General features: G+C 41.0%; 2 protein-coding genes and 3 long non-coding RNA genes across 6 annotated transcripts in view; 2 read left to right on the forward strand and 3 right to left on the reverse strand.

Moving 5' to 3' along the window:
- The window catches only part of LOC115588307 (B-cell receptor CD22-like), a 342,428-nt gene that overhangs the window by 170,292 nt on the left and 156,191 nt on the right, over positions 1-15,945 (reverse strand). The gene's annotated exons all lie outside the window — the stretch shown is intronic.
- The window catches only part of LOC115587743 (uncharacterized), a 232,600-nt gene that overhangs the window by 94,605 nt on the left and 122,050 nt on the right, over positions 1-15,945 (reverse strand). The window lies entirely within an intron of this gene.
- The window catches only part of LOC115587750 (uncharacterized), a 219,348-nt gene that overhangs the window by 82,143 nt on the left and 121,260 nt on the right, over positions 1-15,945 (reverse strand). The gene's annotated exons all lie outside the window — the stretch shown is intronic.
- On the forward strand, positions 601-4,642 carry LOC115587672 (uncharacterized). Of its 2 annotated transcripts, none has more exons than XR_003985126.1 (5): positions 601-747; positions 1,780-1,861; positions 1,949-2,009; positions 2,302-2,474; positions 2,614-4,642. It is a non-coding gene; the product is annotated as an uncharacterized LOC115587672 (long non-coding RNA). The 2 variants fall into 2 exon arrangements; XR_003985124.1 differs by having other exon boundaries at positions 2,305-2,474.
- The window catches only part of LOC115587224 (B-cell receptor CD22-like), a 41,280-nt gene continuing 32,411 nt past the window's right edge, over positions 7,077-15,945 (forward strand). The window contains exons 1-2 of the mRNA XM_030426932.1: positions 7,077-7,326; positions 7,823-7,953. The gene's annotated coding sequence lies outside the window, so the exon portion shown is untranslated. The remainder of the gene's footprint in view (positions 7,327-7,822; positions 7,954-15,945) is intronic.

A 15,945-nucleotide genomic window follows, 5' to 3' on the forward strand; every position in this document is an offset into this window, starting at 1 on the left:
TGGACAGACCTCTTCATCTGTGTTCATAGATGTTCAGTGTGAGTCACACATCCCTCCCAAATCATACATGCTAGTTTTAAAGCTAATATCAATAATATATATCTCCAGACTTGCTCCAAACATGTTTTTATGTTTGTTGTTGGATAAAAAGTTCCGCTGCTTTGCACATCAGGGTCACCAGATCTGTTCTTGGAAACATTTCACCAAACAAATTTTTTCTTTACAATTATTTACTCTATTACAATTATAACATCTAATAAGAAATCTCTTACTACTTAGTGAACTAACATCCTTTCATGCCCTTACTGCCAAGTTTTAAAGTTGCCCGAATATTGACTGAATACTTTGATTTCAAGTGATTTGTAGGATCATTTTTGCCTCTCCAGAACTGACATTCTCCTCCTTTTTCGAGGCCTCAACCTGAAGTTCATTGTCTAGTTTTCTTCTTTGTGAAAGTAACCTAACAAATCTGTACATGTTCTCCTCCAGATGCTCCAAGACTTCCCTCTGTGTCAGTGAGTCCCTCTGCTGAGATAGTGGAGGGCAGTTCAGTGACTCTGACCTGTAGCAGTGATGCTAACCCAGCAGCTAATTACACCTGGTACAAGGAGAATGAAGACTCACCAAAAGCATCAGGACAGATCTTCACCATCACTGACTTCAGAGCTGAACACAGTGGGAATTATTACTGTGAAGTCCAGAACAGAAGAGGAAGAAACAAAACCACCGTACATCTGACTGTGGCAGGTGAGTTATTGATGGTCGTACAGATGTTATACGTACTTGATAGTATGGAAAGTTACAGCAATTATTTTCAGTAAGAGCAGAAAATATTTGACCTCACCTGGGGATACTGTAGGAGAAGAATCACTCTGTGAGGCTTCTTAACCTGACAGTCACATCTTCTGGTTAGGAGGCAGGAAACATGAGAGTGTTTCAGTTATCTGGGAGTCAGCCTCAAGAAGGAAGCTCAGATCAGATTTTATCTTACAGTTGAAACAGTGTTCAGAGTTTTTGTACTCCGGTACATAATGAAGGGCTCATAGGAATATAATAATCTTGTTTATATGTGTCTGGTTGAAGAACATGTTCCCTGATGTTTCTGTGGGTGTCCTGCTGCAGTTTTGAATACAGTTATAGTTTCTTGAGAGTCTTAACTCCCTGTGCACTCAGAGTGAGAGAGTTGTGATCTCTACTGCTCATAATACATGTGGAAAGAATGTTAATGTTGAGCCCAGCTGTGAAAACTGCCCATTTATTGGTTTGTCAGGATGGTGTATTGTTGTACGCAGATGATACTGTCCTATTGGCTTCTTTAGACCTCGACTGAGAAAATCTGACATACTCATTTTACTCCTGTGCATCTACAGCAGTGAAACATGACATGGCTGTTTTCACTTGAACTTGATTGTACACTTGGACTCAAATACAGTCAAAATATTTAACCATATCAGTTTATTGACATTATGTCAGAGATGTAATCTAATGTAATTCAAAAACTGTGCATTACATGTTTTGTCTGGCAGAGAGCACTGTGGAGTTTATGTTTCAACATAATCTCTATGTCATGTACTATACTACATGTGTCCACAGCCTGACAGATAGTCCACCTATACTGAGCAGGACATTCATTGATTTAATACGCAGACATGCACTTTTATCCAGGATATCTTTGTTTTTACCTTGTTTTATCATTTATCACTCTTTTGGACCAACGGAACAAAACATGCTGTAACACTCTGATTAACTGTCTGTTTTCTTTTAATCACCATTTCTTAGTATCAGGGAAATCAGTGGCTGCTGGAACAATCACTGTCGTTCTCCTGGCTATCATATCCCTCTCTGTCTTCCTGTGGATCAGGTGAGCAGTTCTGTTCTACTGAATCACTGAATGTTCAATCACTGCAATAAACTATTTGTTTATGTTTTAATTAACTGTTCTAACCAGGAAAACGAGGGCTTCCAGGGAATCTACTGAGGCTGAAGAGAGACCAGACGACAGGGAACAGGTGAGGATAGTTCTGTATTTAACTGTAGAAGACATAAAACCCAGTCTGGCTCCTGTTTATTCATACTGCTGAGTCACTCTGTGTCTTTAAGGGTTTCTAGAAAACTCATCTGACAGAGGAGGACTTCATGTTGCACTTTTGACAACAGGGATATTAGTTCCATTATTACCACAGCTGCTTCTGCTTCAGCTGTTTTCATCCTGGTTTCAATCCTCTGCAAGAATGCATTGTTCAAATGAAAGACTCATATAAAATATGTAGCTGAAAGTGTTTCTGTTTATGTCTACCTGAGCAGGGACAGCCGGAGGTGCAGGACGACTTTCATTACGCCAGCGTCCACTTCTCCAACAACCAGGCAGATAATCTGTACTCCAACATCAGACCAGCTCAGACACGAAGACACGTGGAGCAACAGGAAGTCGAGTACGCTGCTGTCAGATATAACAGTGCCAGTACCGCCCCGAGGTGAGCAGCTCTTCATACAGGAACATTACACAAGATTAAAATGACTTAACTTTAAAAAAAACATCTGATCTGTCTTTATTATTATCACTGTTTGGATGAGAATTGTTTTATTTCATACAATATCTTTTCTTCCTCTCAGAGCCAGAGGTCAGGGAGCTGCAGAGGATCCAGCTGTGTTGTACAGCACCGTCAACAAAACCTGCTGAACTGCATTTATAATCTGATATTTCTGTTTCTTCCTGACATTTGTATTAAAGCAGGAATATGCAATAGAGACAATTATATATCTTAGAGAAGCTTAGAATTATGAACTTAACATACACCAGTGTTCAGCTTAGTGGAAGAATGTGTGAAGTATTTTATGACTTTATTATCCATTTAATTGTAAATATAACTAGTAACGTGCTTTTTACAGCAACCTGATGAATGAAAGTTCAATATTCAGTGAACTTTTATATTTTATCATTGAATTAGTCTCTGACAACTGTTCTTCTTCTGCAGCCTCCAAAACACACCTGAAGTAGTTGTACAACAGGTGATGTGATGCCTCTCAGGTGTTGGAGCTCGTCATAGGGATTAAATACTTTGTGAGTTACTCTCAGACCAAACTGTAGGAGTCTAAGACCGAACCCCAATTAGAAGAGTGGTGATATAACGATATTGACAATAATCAGGATATTTAAAGATGAAATACTTTTAGTGTTAATTCTCTAGATATGTTGTGATAATATTGTTATTTTGGCCGCGATTAGTGTGTTGTTACAATCTTATATATGACAGTCCTGATCCCAACACACCCTTTGGCCTCGACCACTTAGCTCTGCCTCTGTTTTGTGTGTTCACATCTACAGTAGTGTGTCCTGAGTCTTGTTGGGACAGAGGAGTACGACAAAGATCTCTGTAAACTGAGGTTCTTTTTTCAGAGGCACACTTCAAACTGAGAGTTATCAGAACTCTCTGCTGTTTCAATGTATTGTAGTACTTTTCTTCATAACCAGATTTTCACGAACAAGACCACACCACAATTTGATGTCAAGATAGTTCATTGAATTGGTAGAAGATTTTGGAAAGGAAGGGAAGAGGGGGGTCGAGGTTGATGGCTGAAGAGGGAGTTTGAGTGGGGCGCAGATTAGCTGGACCGTCTAGGAACCGGGAGGTTGAGACTCAGAGTGGGGGTACGTCTCAATGGGCGCACGTCTTGGTCGGCGTGGCTTCATCATCTCCCTGTGGTTCCTGTGCTGAGATTGCCTGGGTTCCTGATCTGGAGGATCTTTTTCCCGTTGAGTGTCAATGTGGAAGGCTAGACTGCTGGCAGTTCTGTGAGAGGATAATAGAGAAGGAGAGGGTCTGGGGGGAAGGGTTAGAAGAACTTGGGACAAACGGGAGAGAACTGGTTAGGATTGCCTATATAGATTTCATGTGTGATTGGGTCAGGGTGAGCAGGTGGTTATGTTGATGAGGCACGGGTGTTTTGATGAGATGCGGGTGATTATGTTGATGAGACACAGGTGGTTAGATTGGCTGAGCCTGGGTGGCGGATCGGCAAGGCGTGGTGGCATGGTCAAGTTCCTGAACCTTAGTTATAATAACTCCATTAAACTATTTCTACTAGATCACTGATGTCTCAGTGGCTGGCTAATGTTACATCGTGTTTTTATTTGGTATATATTAATTGTAAAGTTTTTTATCTGTTTCTCTGCAGCTCAGTCGCCAGAATAAAATCTTGTCATTTTACATTTCTGCATATCCTGAAATTTGTGTCATACCGACTATATCGACATCTCTACAATACGCGTCATCATGTTCATATTACCTGTTTATGACCAGACTGTCATATCAGGAAGTGGAGGGTAATGTGGTGGTGTTTGAGCATTTGTAAGCCCGAAACCAATACATTTTTTAGCAATTGGACATTTCCAAACATGATCTTTTCTGAACCCTAAGAAGTGTTCTTTTTGCCTAAACCTTATCAGACCTATAGCACAGCGTTGCTACAATATAGAATTTTAAGTTTTACCTTAAGAAACATATAATACAGATGCAACATAAAAAAGTTTCAACATATTTGTGCGATTGGGTTGTTTTTCCTGACCTCTCAGTCTGACTCTTGTGCTTTTGTTACATGTTTATTTTACCCTGGAGATCAATAAAGTATCATACTTACTGAATTTATTGATTGATTGGTGAACTGTGCCAGATTTATTTGATATATCAGACCATGCCTGCAAGGTGAGCTTTTAACACAACATTAAACATCTCTTAACATAATGTCTTAGAGTGGACAGATGATTGAAACTGGGCTTCAGTGACCCACTACTTTTTTTTTTATCTCATAATTTTAACTATCTATCCCATCATTGTGACTTTGCCTCATGACTTGAGTTTTTTTTTATCTGATAACAATTTCTACATTTTTAAATCTTACTTTCACGACTTACCATAGGAATATAAGTATTTTTGTGTAGTAAAGGCTCGTTTTCATGATTTTATTTTCTTTAATTGATCATACTGGGCTTTCCGAGGCTCCCTGAACTACTCAGTCAACGTTTCAAGTCATGACGTCAGACGTAAGAGACAAATTAACGGCAGTACCGTTTGACGAGGTCAGAGGTCAAAGAACGTTGGCGTGGCTCTAATGTGACGTATGTATGTATAATAACAGAAATGTAGACGTTGATTAACTGTCAGTTGGTGACGTACAGTTGCTGTTTAGGTGACTGAAAGTTAAGCTAACTACGAGTTAAAATGACTAGAAACAGTTTTAACACAAATGAAGATTAAAATACGGCTTCTGTTTTTACCTGTGGTAAGTTGTGATGACCTTAGCAAGATATTAACTGACATACCTCGAAAATGTATATTCTAAATGCTAATGCTAGCTTACTGTTTTAGCAGATAATCCAGCTGTATGCTAGCTGCCCAGTATCAAGTGGTGGAAAGTAGCTAGCGTTGTTTTAACATTAATTAACTTATTAAATACTTAATTATGTCATATTCTGCTTTAACAACACTTGACTATGTTTTCAAATGCTACTTCTACTTGATTACAATTCAGACAAACATATTTTCAACTGTAGTTAAGTGGCTTTGATTCCTTTGAGTGTGATTTCTTCACTATTGGTTTACTGTCGATACCAGGGTTTCCGCGGGTCATTGAAAAGCATGAAAAGTCATTAAATGGATTTTGTGAAAATTCAGGCATGAAATGGCATGAAAAAGCATGAACTTTGCTGTTCAGAGGCATTAAAAAAACTTGATTGAATAAAAACATTGTTTTTCACGATTTATTTTATCTAAATCTAATTTTGATCGGAAGTATAGCGTAATGGTTGACAGGCAGAACCTTTTAATCGGCTACCTTTTTACAGCCGGTGCACAAAGTTGAGACACCGGAGTAATGCTAGCTAGTGTGTGTGTGTGTGTGTGAATGCTGTGGCCGTGACGAAAGAACCGAGGAAATAAATGACGGAAAAATGGGGAAATGCAAGTTTCAGCAGAAGTGGTTGGAGGATGAACAATTTAGAAGCTGGTTAAAGCCTGTCGAAGGTAAACCCGGAGAGGCATTTTGCACCGTGTGCAAAAAAAACTTCAAACTTTGCACAATGGGCGTCAATGCGGTAAAATCTCACATGCAGTCAGGGAGTCACAAGTCGGCGTTGAAAGGCAGGCAGCAGTTAACCGTGTCGAATTTTTTGGCGGTGACCAGCAGCGCAACATCTGCTGTCACCCCTACACCTGCAGCTGCCGCTGCTACCACCACTCCTGCCAACTTAGGCCACAGCGGAGCCGCGACAACGACTGCCCCCAACAGAGCCGGGACAGCGGGGAAGACCACCGACCTGCGAGCAGCATTTGGCTCGAATGCGACTTTGGAAGCGGAGGTGCTCTGGTGTCTAAACACTGCAGTGAAGCATCACTCATATGCATCCAATGACGATGTCTCCGCGTTATTTCAGAAAATGTTTCCTGACTCTGACATAGCCAAATCTTTCACCTGTGGAAAGGACAAAACCAGCTACATTCTAAAATTTGATCTTGCCCCACATTTCATTGTGGGTGTGTGTGTGGTGGGGAGGACAGAGGTTATTCCCCCCTAGAAACCAAAGTCTGGCTACACCCTGTTTCAATACCAGCATTCAGTTCAGATGTCAGTGCTTACTTGAAGTTAGTCTATCTTTTGTGAGTGATTGACATGATAGTTCAACATTTTGGCGAATTTGCCTACTGCCATAAGCAGTATGGGTTCATTACTTTTAATTATCAGTGCATGTTGTTTTGAGATCCACCGGGCACAGATGTGTGCTGCCCAGTGAAATATTTGTATTTTGTTGTGTTCTTATTTTGTGAAGCACTTTGTGTTGCATTTAATGACTGTAAACCGTCTTGTGATCCATCTGACAGTTAAATTTGGATTTTCAAATACAAAATTGGCATTGTCAAATGCTTACAATTTGTGTGTGAAAGTATCTGCATTTGGACATTGGCATTAAATTAGTTTAAAGTGGCATGAAAAGGGCATGAAAAAGCATGAAATGAGATTTGCTGATACCTGCAGAAACCCTGGATACCAACCTGATTAGATTTAAGGGGTTTATTGTGCATTATGAAGTCTAAATGATAATTAAAGAGCATTTTATTACTCATACTTTTACCCTAACTGATCCGAGGATCTTCTTCCAACACTGCAAAAGGCAGAAAAAGTTTGCTTCTACCTCATAAAGTTACCTGAATATCTAGAAGCTTAAGACCTGGACATGTTACAGAGAAACAAGTGATGAGCAAACCGGAGCAAAATCTACCAAGAAGCCAGAAAGACAACTCCAGAGGTGTTTCATGACTGCTGGATGTGTAAGTAAGTAATTATTTTCTAACGTGAGCCATAATAACTTTAGTTAAATAGTGATGTCACAGTAGTCTCTCTCTTGTTAGCTAGTTAAGTTACTCAGGAGTAAGACATGAACTAGCTTCCAACTCTGTGGTGGCAGATGAGAGTCTGTGCTTGTGTAAAATATGTTGTTTTGGTGAGGCTGATAGCAGGCAAGTCTCAGAGTACTCATTAGCTAATAAATAATATGCTTTAATTTGAAACTGATATGCCAATTAAGAAAAACATGAAGTGGTTTGAAGAATGTATTTTGCTAATGTTGTTGTAGTTTCTACTGCTGCTGCTAGATGGCAGTGAAGAGCCACATTTGACTTGTAGATAGAAGATAGTGTTTATGATATGACAAACCATTTTGTGGTCATGTTCATTGTTTCCTTTTTTCTTGGTGTGATTTTCTTCCATTTTATTTTCTTTGTCAAGACACTGTTTAGTTTTAATATTGTTTGCTTGTTTGTATCAACAGCTCCAGCACCACCATCAACATTCATTATTCAAGATGTTTATTGTCACCCTGGTTTTACAAGTACACTGGTGTGAAAATCTTCTGCTTAGAGACTCCACTACAGAAATGGTCCCCCAGGAACAAGGTCAAAGGTAGGCTTACAACATATGAAAATGTTAAATTTTGCGATTTTCCTGATAATCATAAAATTATTCTTAAATATGTTTATTGCATTGCAGATGGCAGACAACTTTTGTTACTGAAAAAAAAATCACTCACAGAACCTTAAATAGGTTATCATAAGCTCTTCCTGCAAAAACAAACGATAATTAATGGTGGTAACTTCATCCATCAGTTATTTTTAGTTTCGAATCCAAGTGTTTTGGCTCTGGTAAAGTTATAAGATATGAAGCTAGTCCACTCCTCTGTGAGCAGAAGCCACACTAGTCATTCTGAAACTTTAAGTTGTCAATCAACACCCTGGTGTCGGCCTTTCCAGTGAGGATAAGAAGTATGACAGACTGTAAACTGCAGCCCATCCTCATCATGCATATTAATAATGTGAGAAGGAAGGAAGTCAGGCTTGTCTTCACAGCTTGATCTCAGTCTCATGCTCACTCTGATGACCACAGAGTAACGTTGGCTTTCAAGAACACATCCTTCTCCACTGAAAGATGTTTATTGAGGTGTGCTATATTTGTTGTGTACATGATTTATCTGCTGATGAGCTTTAACATCTCTGAAGCCTTAAAGAAAGATTAGAGGAGCAGCGATAAGTTTACCCGCAGCAGCAAGTGGATTTATTATCTCCCTTCTCTCCGTGCCAAGGTAGGTTATATCTTCATTTAAACTGTAAAGCATTTATCACTCTTATTCAGAGCAACATAAAGTGGATTTATATCAATACACACTGTGACTCTTTTGTCTTGTATTACCACATAAAATCTAACAGTCTTGGAACCTTGAAAATGTGAATTGAATTGATGCGTATCCTTAAAGCCACAGTTAGTTAGGGTGAATTTAAAACTAGAATAATGTTAGCGGTTCATCTGAACAAATGTTTATCCCTTTTTTAGAGAGAAACTATTCTTAAAGAAATCTTAAAAATAGAAACATCTTACAAAGACCACTTTTATTCTGAAGGCATCTATTCCTGTGTGGTGTGTGAGTTTACCAAACAGTCTTCCACTAACAAACTGCCATCTGGTGGAGACTGTAACTCATTGCACCACACATTGTTGTCTTGACATGGAGCGCTGTCCCCCTTCAACACTGCAGCTGCTGGTTGAAGACATTTCTTTTGTTTCTCTCTTACATGGTTCATCCTGACTTTTTCATATGACTTTTGTTTTTAGTGCTCTAAGGATGGCAACTCGAAAGGAAGTAAAGCACCAGGGGTCGACTGATGTGGCTTTTTCAGGGCCGGCGGTTTTTCGACATAATCAGCCAGGGCCAATAATCAGTCTGTGCCTCACGAGTACCAGCAGACAAAAAGACTTTGTTTCCTTTACAGGAGTAAATGCAATCGTTACCTCTACCCCTGTTAGAAACCCACAGAACGAGTCTTTCATTCTTACATAATCAGCATTGAGAGGTCCATATACAGTTTACAAAACAATAAAATGACTAGTTAAGTCAGTCAGTTACTGACTACATGCACATTAAAAAGTCTAGTTTAACAGCTTCACATCTGTCTGCTGCCTACTGTGCTGACCACAGAGGGACATTATCTTTAAAGAGGAAATGTTTCTCTGTTGCAAGCAGAAATGTTTATTGATATATTTAGTGTGATGATTCATGTGATATGATTGATCTTTTATACATTGACCTGCTGATGTGCTTTAATTTCTCAGGAGTCTCACTGAGATGAGAGGAGCAGCTATGAGTTTAAAAGTGACAGTGAGTGGATTCCTTATCCTCCTTCTCTCTGTTCCAGGTAATGTATGTCTATATTTACATTGTTGGGCATTTAGTTACTCAGAGCAAGTTAAAAGCTATTTTTTAGAATTATATGAAAATAAATGATTACCTAAATAATATTTTTCCAGATTGTTTGTGTGATACGATGCCACATGTTGTTGTTGTTCATGTTTCCCTCTGTGTCACAAATGAAATCTTACAATTTCATACCTAGAAAATAACAACACAGTGACTAGTGTTTTAACTGGTGTTGGCAAGGGGCAGATCAAACGTCACCTTCTTCACGTTTTCTCCTCCAGATGCTCCAAAGCTTCCCTCTGTGTCAGTGAGTCCCTCTGGTGAAATAATGGAGGGCAGTTCAGTGACTCTGACCTGTAGCAGTGATGCTAACCCAGCAGCTAATTACACCTGGTACAAGGAGAACCAAACACTGATTCAAAGACCGGGGTGAAGTTGCATTTCCCCTCCATCAACTCGGAAGACAGAGGGATCTATCACTGCAAGTCTGAGAATAAATATGGACAGATCTACTCTTCATCTCTCCTCGTAGATCTCCAGTGTGAGTACAAAACATTTTCATATGACGCATATGGTTATTAGATTTAAAGTGTTTAGTACATTTGATTTATTTTTTTGTCTTGCTCACCTCAAAGAGTTGAGTTACATTAATAGGTTACATTTTTTGATCACTACTTTGAACTTTGGACTCCTGAACTCATCACAAAGTGCTTCGAGTGGTCCTGGCTCACCTCAAAACCAGTTTACCACTCACACTGGACCCCTACCAATTCTCCTACCACCAGAACAGGAGTACAGAAGATCTACAGGGCTTCACTCTGCCCTCTCCCACCTCGACAACGGTAACACCTACGTGAGAATGCTGTTCATCGACTTCAGTTCAGCATTCATCACCATCATCCTCTCCAAACTGATCACCAAACTCAGTGACCTCGGCATCAATACATCCCTCTGCAACTGGATTCTGGACTTCCTAACCAGCAGACCACAGTCTGTTAGGTTAGATCATCTCACCTCCTCAACCCTCATCCTGAACACTGGCGCTCCACAAGGATGCTTGCTGAGCCCCCTCCTTTACTTCCTCTTCACCTACGACTGCACATCTGCACATGGTTAAAACACCATTGTCAAGTTTGCAGACGACACAGCGATGATTGGTCTCATCAGCAATAACGATGAGTCGGCCTACAGGGAGGAGGTCCAGCACCTAACGCCGCGGTGCGCCAACAACGACTTGGCTCTCAACACCAAGAAGACCAAAGAGCTCATTGTGGACTACAGAAAGTCCAATGATGGCACACACACCCCCATCCGTATCAACAGAACAGAGGATGAGCGTGTCACCAGCTTCAAGTTTCTGGGTGTCTACATTAGGCCTGGGCGATAAACCGAAATTTACCGATACCGAAATTTACAACGATAACTGACGTCATTTTGCCCATGTCGGTATATTCGGTGTCATAGGCCTAACATCCACAAGGGACAGGGGGACATGTCCCCCCCCCCACTTTCCGAAATCCCGTTTTTGTCCCCCCCACTTTTATTTAATCCAGCGGAGCAGTAGCTCTCAAGCATCTGATACTCAAACATTAGGTCTACTTGATTAATAGACATGTTAGGTCCACTTGATTAATCTACCCCGGCATATACCGATGTGCTTATTTTACGTTAATTTGATGGCAAACTCCGCCCGCTGATGCAACACCAGCTATGCCAGGTTAGTAATCAAGTGAACCCACTCTCGCTGTGAGATGCGGACAGTTTGTGTAATGATGCTGCGTTCAAAGGCTGCAACAGGCCACTGTCTTCGGCCGGGCCGGTCCATTGATCAAACATTTGTGTTTTGTTTTTTATTAACTCAAAATAATGACTGTATTTCCAGCTAGAAAGTGCGCATCTCTCTCCTCCCTCCATTGTTGTTTGCATTTGTGTCTCTGCGTGTTCTGACACGGGAGTGTCCTCATGCTGGAAAACGTGACTTCTCGCGTACGTGACGTCACTCCCCGAGACGCAAGAAGAAAGCAAAATATATATTTTTACTAAGGAAAATGACAAAACTAGTAACGCGTTACCGGCATCACTGATTGGGTAGCTTAAGTGCAACATGGAGCATGAAGATGTAAAGAAAAAAATAAAAACAGTAGAATTAACTTTGAGCAAGTTTGGAGGAAAGTCGGAGGTGTGGACCCATTTTAAACAAGTCGTGGGCCGTGATAATAACATGTGTCGGCTTTGTCGAGTGCATTAAGTGCGGCACTTGTTGCATTATTCATTAAGATTTCTGTAGTTCAAACAACTCGCAATTCTAGTCGAGAACGTCAGCTATAACAGCCCACGTATTAAACAGTTGTCGGGTTTAAATCGGTCTCGAGCTCATAATTACATTCAATGTGTCGGGCCGGGCTCGGACACAACGTGCACGGGCTCGGGTCGGGCTTGATTCTAAGCTCTACTCGGGTCCAGCCGCGACTTTACTGAGGTTCACCCAGTGTGAGCAGCAGGAGGACGGTTAGCTCACCTCCCAGAACATGGCACTGAATCGCTGGAAACTGATTTAGGGAACTTCATCAAATTACTTAGCATAAATATTTTAATACAAAATAATTGCAGTTCTTTCAATATCTTCCATGTCATGGGGCCCAGTGACTCCAGCAGCAGATTGTATTAGTAAACTGGACGAATGAGACACAGCTATGTTTATTGTACTTTAGTGCTTCCTCTATTTTATATGAATATTAATATGCAGAAATCTAAAATAAAAAAAATGTCAAATGTAAACTGTGCCAAAAGACTGTTGCGACAAGTCAAGGTAACACATCCAACCTCTTCCACCACCAGCAGTACAACCACGTGATTCAATTCGAAGAAATAAAAAAAGCGAGAAGCGATCAGGACCAGCTAAAAGTGTTAGAATTTGTTTATAAGAGACTGTATTTTTAATACTTTGTGTTTGAAGGAAATTTAAGTTATTTTATACTTTTAAACTTGTTCAGTTGTCATTTCAAGTAATCTGTGCTGTTCAGCTGTTCAATCGTGTGCTTATCAGTTGTTTTTAATTACTAAATAAATAATATAAATCTTAACTACAGTGTAGTTCTACAGTCCTTCAAAGTGGGGGGGGGTGTTACTTATTTATCGTTCATTTATCATTATCGAGGTGAGTTGCTCAATATATCGTGATATTGATTTGAGGCCATATCGCCCAGCCCTAGTCTACATCTCCGAGGACCTCTCTTGGACCCTCAACACCTCCACCCTGACCAAGAAGATTCACCAGCGTCTTTCCTTCCTGAGGAGACCAAAGAACATCCATCTGTCTCCTCAGATTCTGGTGAACTTCTACCGCTGCACCATTGAGAGCATCCTTACCAACTGTGTCACAGTTTGGTATGGCAACTGCTCTGTGTCTGAGCGGCAAGCACTGCAGAGGGTGGTGAAAACTGCCCAACACATCACCGGTTCCTCACTCTCCTCCATCGAGGCTCTCCAGAGCAAGCGATGTCTACAAAGGGCGCGTAGCATTGTCAAGGACTGTTCTAACCCCAACCACAGACTGTTCACCCTCCTCCCCTCCAGGAGGCACTACAGGTCACTCTGCACCCGGACCAGCATGTTCAGGGGAAGCTTTTTCCCTACGTCTGCACCCTCCTGGACTCCACACCTTGGTGCTCATACTGTACCTAGACTGACCTATGCTCTATTTATTTACTGTAAATACTGTAAATCTGTCTATAATCTCCTGCAATATTTATTCTGAAAACACTTGCACTGTACTGTAGGGATGTGAATCCTTGGGTGTCTCACGATTCGATTCGATTCCGATTCTTAGGGTCGCGATTCAATTCAAAATCGATTCTCCATACTCTCGATTCAACTGATTCTCTATTCAAAAATGGATACAATGCATAGTGCATTAAGGCAAATTATGGCATCAAAGAATACAGTTTGTATAAGATAATGTGATTTTTAAATAAACTGATTTCAATGATGTAATCACACAAAGGCAAACTTAAGACAAAAGGTAACATCTATCTATGGTCACATTATGCTATATAAAAAATTAGAACTTCTCATGAAATGCGCAACAGCACAACTTTAATAGCACATCTGCTGCAGAATGAAAAAAGCAAGCCCTTAAAGGGTGTGTTTTGACTTGATGAATATGGGTTTTGAAAAAGTTGCTGTCTCTCTGCTTGGAATGAAGGTGCTGGCTACACTGTGTGTGGATGTTATGACCTGCACCTTCTTTTAGTGCACTTCTGTTTGACCTTGTGCCTGCAGTGCATGGCTGCCCTTGTTTGCATAGTTAATAGCCGCTTTTATACTGGACAGCAAGCCGCCAAATTGACCATCCTTTTTTGCGGCTAGGTCCGCGGATTTAGACAGAAGCTGGAAAATTGGGGATCTGTCCTGGTCCACCAGTTTGCCACCTTGGAGGGTACACTTTTATCCAACTCCATTCCGATCTAAATCCGAGACGTCGTTATGCCGGAAATTGCGTGAGATGGGCGGAGGTGTGGATGACCTGCACTGTTGTGCGCCCCACAGCCGGGGATTTTTAAAACCAGGAAACAGCTGATCACAGCAGTCAGTCCATCACTGAGATCCAGGAGATGCTAGCGTCTCCTCGGTCTCTGAAGCTGTCTTCGCTGTTAGCTTGTTGTTGTTGCGCAAGCTAGGAACGGTTGCTACTTTCAAATTAAAAGCCCCCCGCTAAGAACCCAGTTCTAAACTCCAATGAGGTGCTATGTAAAGTTCTTATTTTGAAGACAAATTTGCTTTCTGCAACGCTGTGTACCCGTGGGGGCGCCCAGAGAGACGTGGGAACGTTAAGAAAAAATCGATTTTTTAAGTTTATGAATCGATTAGGGCTGGGACAACGCGTCGAAGTAGTCGACGTAATCGACGACATAAATTCGTCGACATGAATAATTTGCGTCAGCGCGTCGTCCCAAACGGGAAGTGGTAGTACCTGCGGAGGCTGAGAATAGCTCCCCTCACACAGAGAAGCTGCATTAACGCCGCAGCGGCGGTTCTTCAATTCTCCGCCGTCGGTCATTCAAACAGTGCGAAGCACTGCTGGAATAAAGACGAACCGCCATGTAATTCACACAGAAAGCTGCGCTGCCGCTCCTAAAGAGACGTGACGGTACACGTCACGATGATGACGTCGGGGTGTTTCCCAGGTGTCTCCCCTGTCACCCGCGGACCGTGTATAATGTGTAGTGATGAGAACCCGGCCCCCTAAACATTCTGGAAGGTGAACAGTTACGTTGTTCACGCTAAATTACATTATTACATAATCGCCATCAGTAAACAGGTCGCTGAGTGACTCTGTCACTTGCGGGGACGGAGGCTGTTTTCTGGGGGAAAGTTCACTGAAGTCTCGGTTGGTAGGGCTGACCATCGCAGTGATTTATATCAAAACAAACACTTGAGTGAGTTAAGGGTTTTTGCCGGTGAAAGATGCTGTTTTTTGGGCAGAAATGTGACGAAGAGTTGGTAGGACAGGCTGGAGGACAGGCGCTGCTCCGCCTACAACTGCGGTATTTTTTCCTCATATAAGTTACCAAGGACAGTTACAGTTACTACATTACTTTTGTTTGGTCATGTAACGTTAAATTAATCGTTAGATTAGTCGACTAATCGAAAAAATAATCGCTAGATTAATCGTTTGAAAAATAATCGTTTTGGACAGCTGTAGAATCGATTTTTTTTCCCCCACCGCTACTGTACTGCTTGTTTTTGCACTTCTGGTTAGATGCTAACTGCATTTCATTGTCTCTGTACTTGAACTGTACACAATGACAGTAAAATTGAATCTAATCTAATCTGAACTCAATCAATTCCTGTGAGGCTTCATGAAAATAAAGTAAATCTTAATGTAATGTAACATTCAGTGATGGAGGATAAAATGTTGTTTCAGGCTCCTGATTCAGTATCTCTGATGGTTCACTGCCCTCTAATGGGGAAGTTTAAGTGTGGCACATTCAGGCTTCATCACTGTGAGTGCTTCCTCCTCTGTCTGCTTTAAAGGGTCAGTTCACCGAAATTACATAAAGACACTTTCTCTCTTACCTTCAGTGGTGTGTAGCCATGCAGGTAGTTTTGTTCTGTTTCTCTGCACACTGTGAGGTTTGGCTGTTTTTTTCTTATGTTAGTTCTTTGTTTTTGTTGTTTTTTTATCCAAATCTACAATGTTGGAC

Source organism: Sparus aurata, chromosome 1 (assembly GCF_900880675.1).
Source record: "Sparus aurata chromosome 1, fSpaAur1.1, whole genome shotgun sequence".
Classification (NCBI taxonomy): domain Eukaryota; kingdom Metazoa; phylum Chordata; class Actinopteri; order Spariformes; family Sparidae; genus Sparus; species Sparus aurata.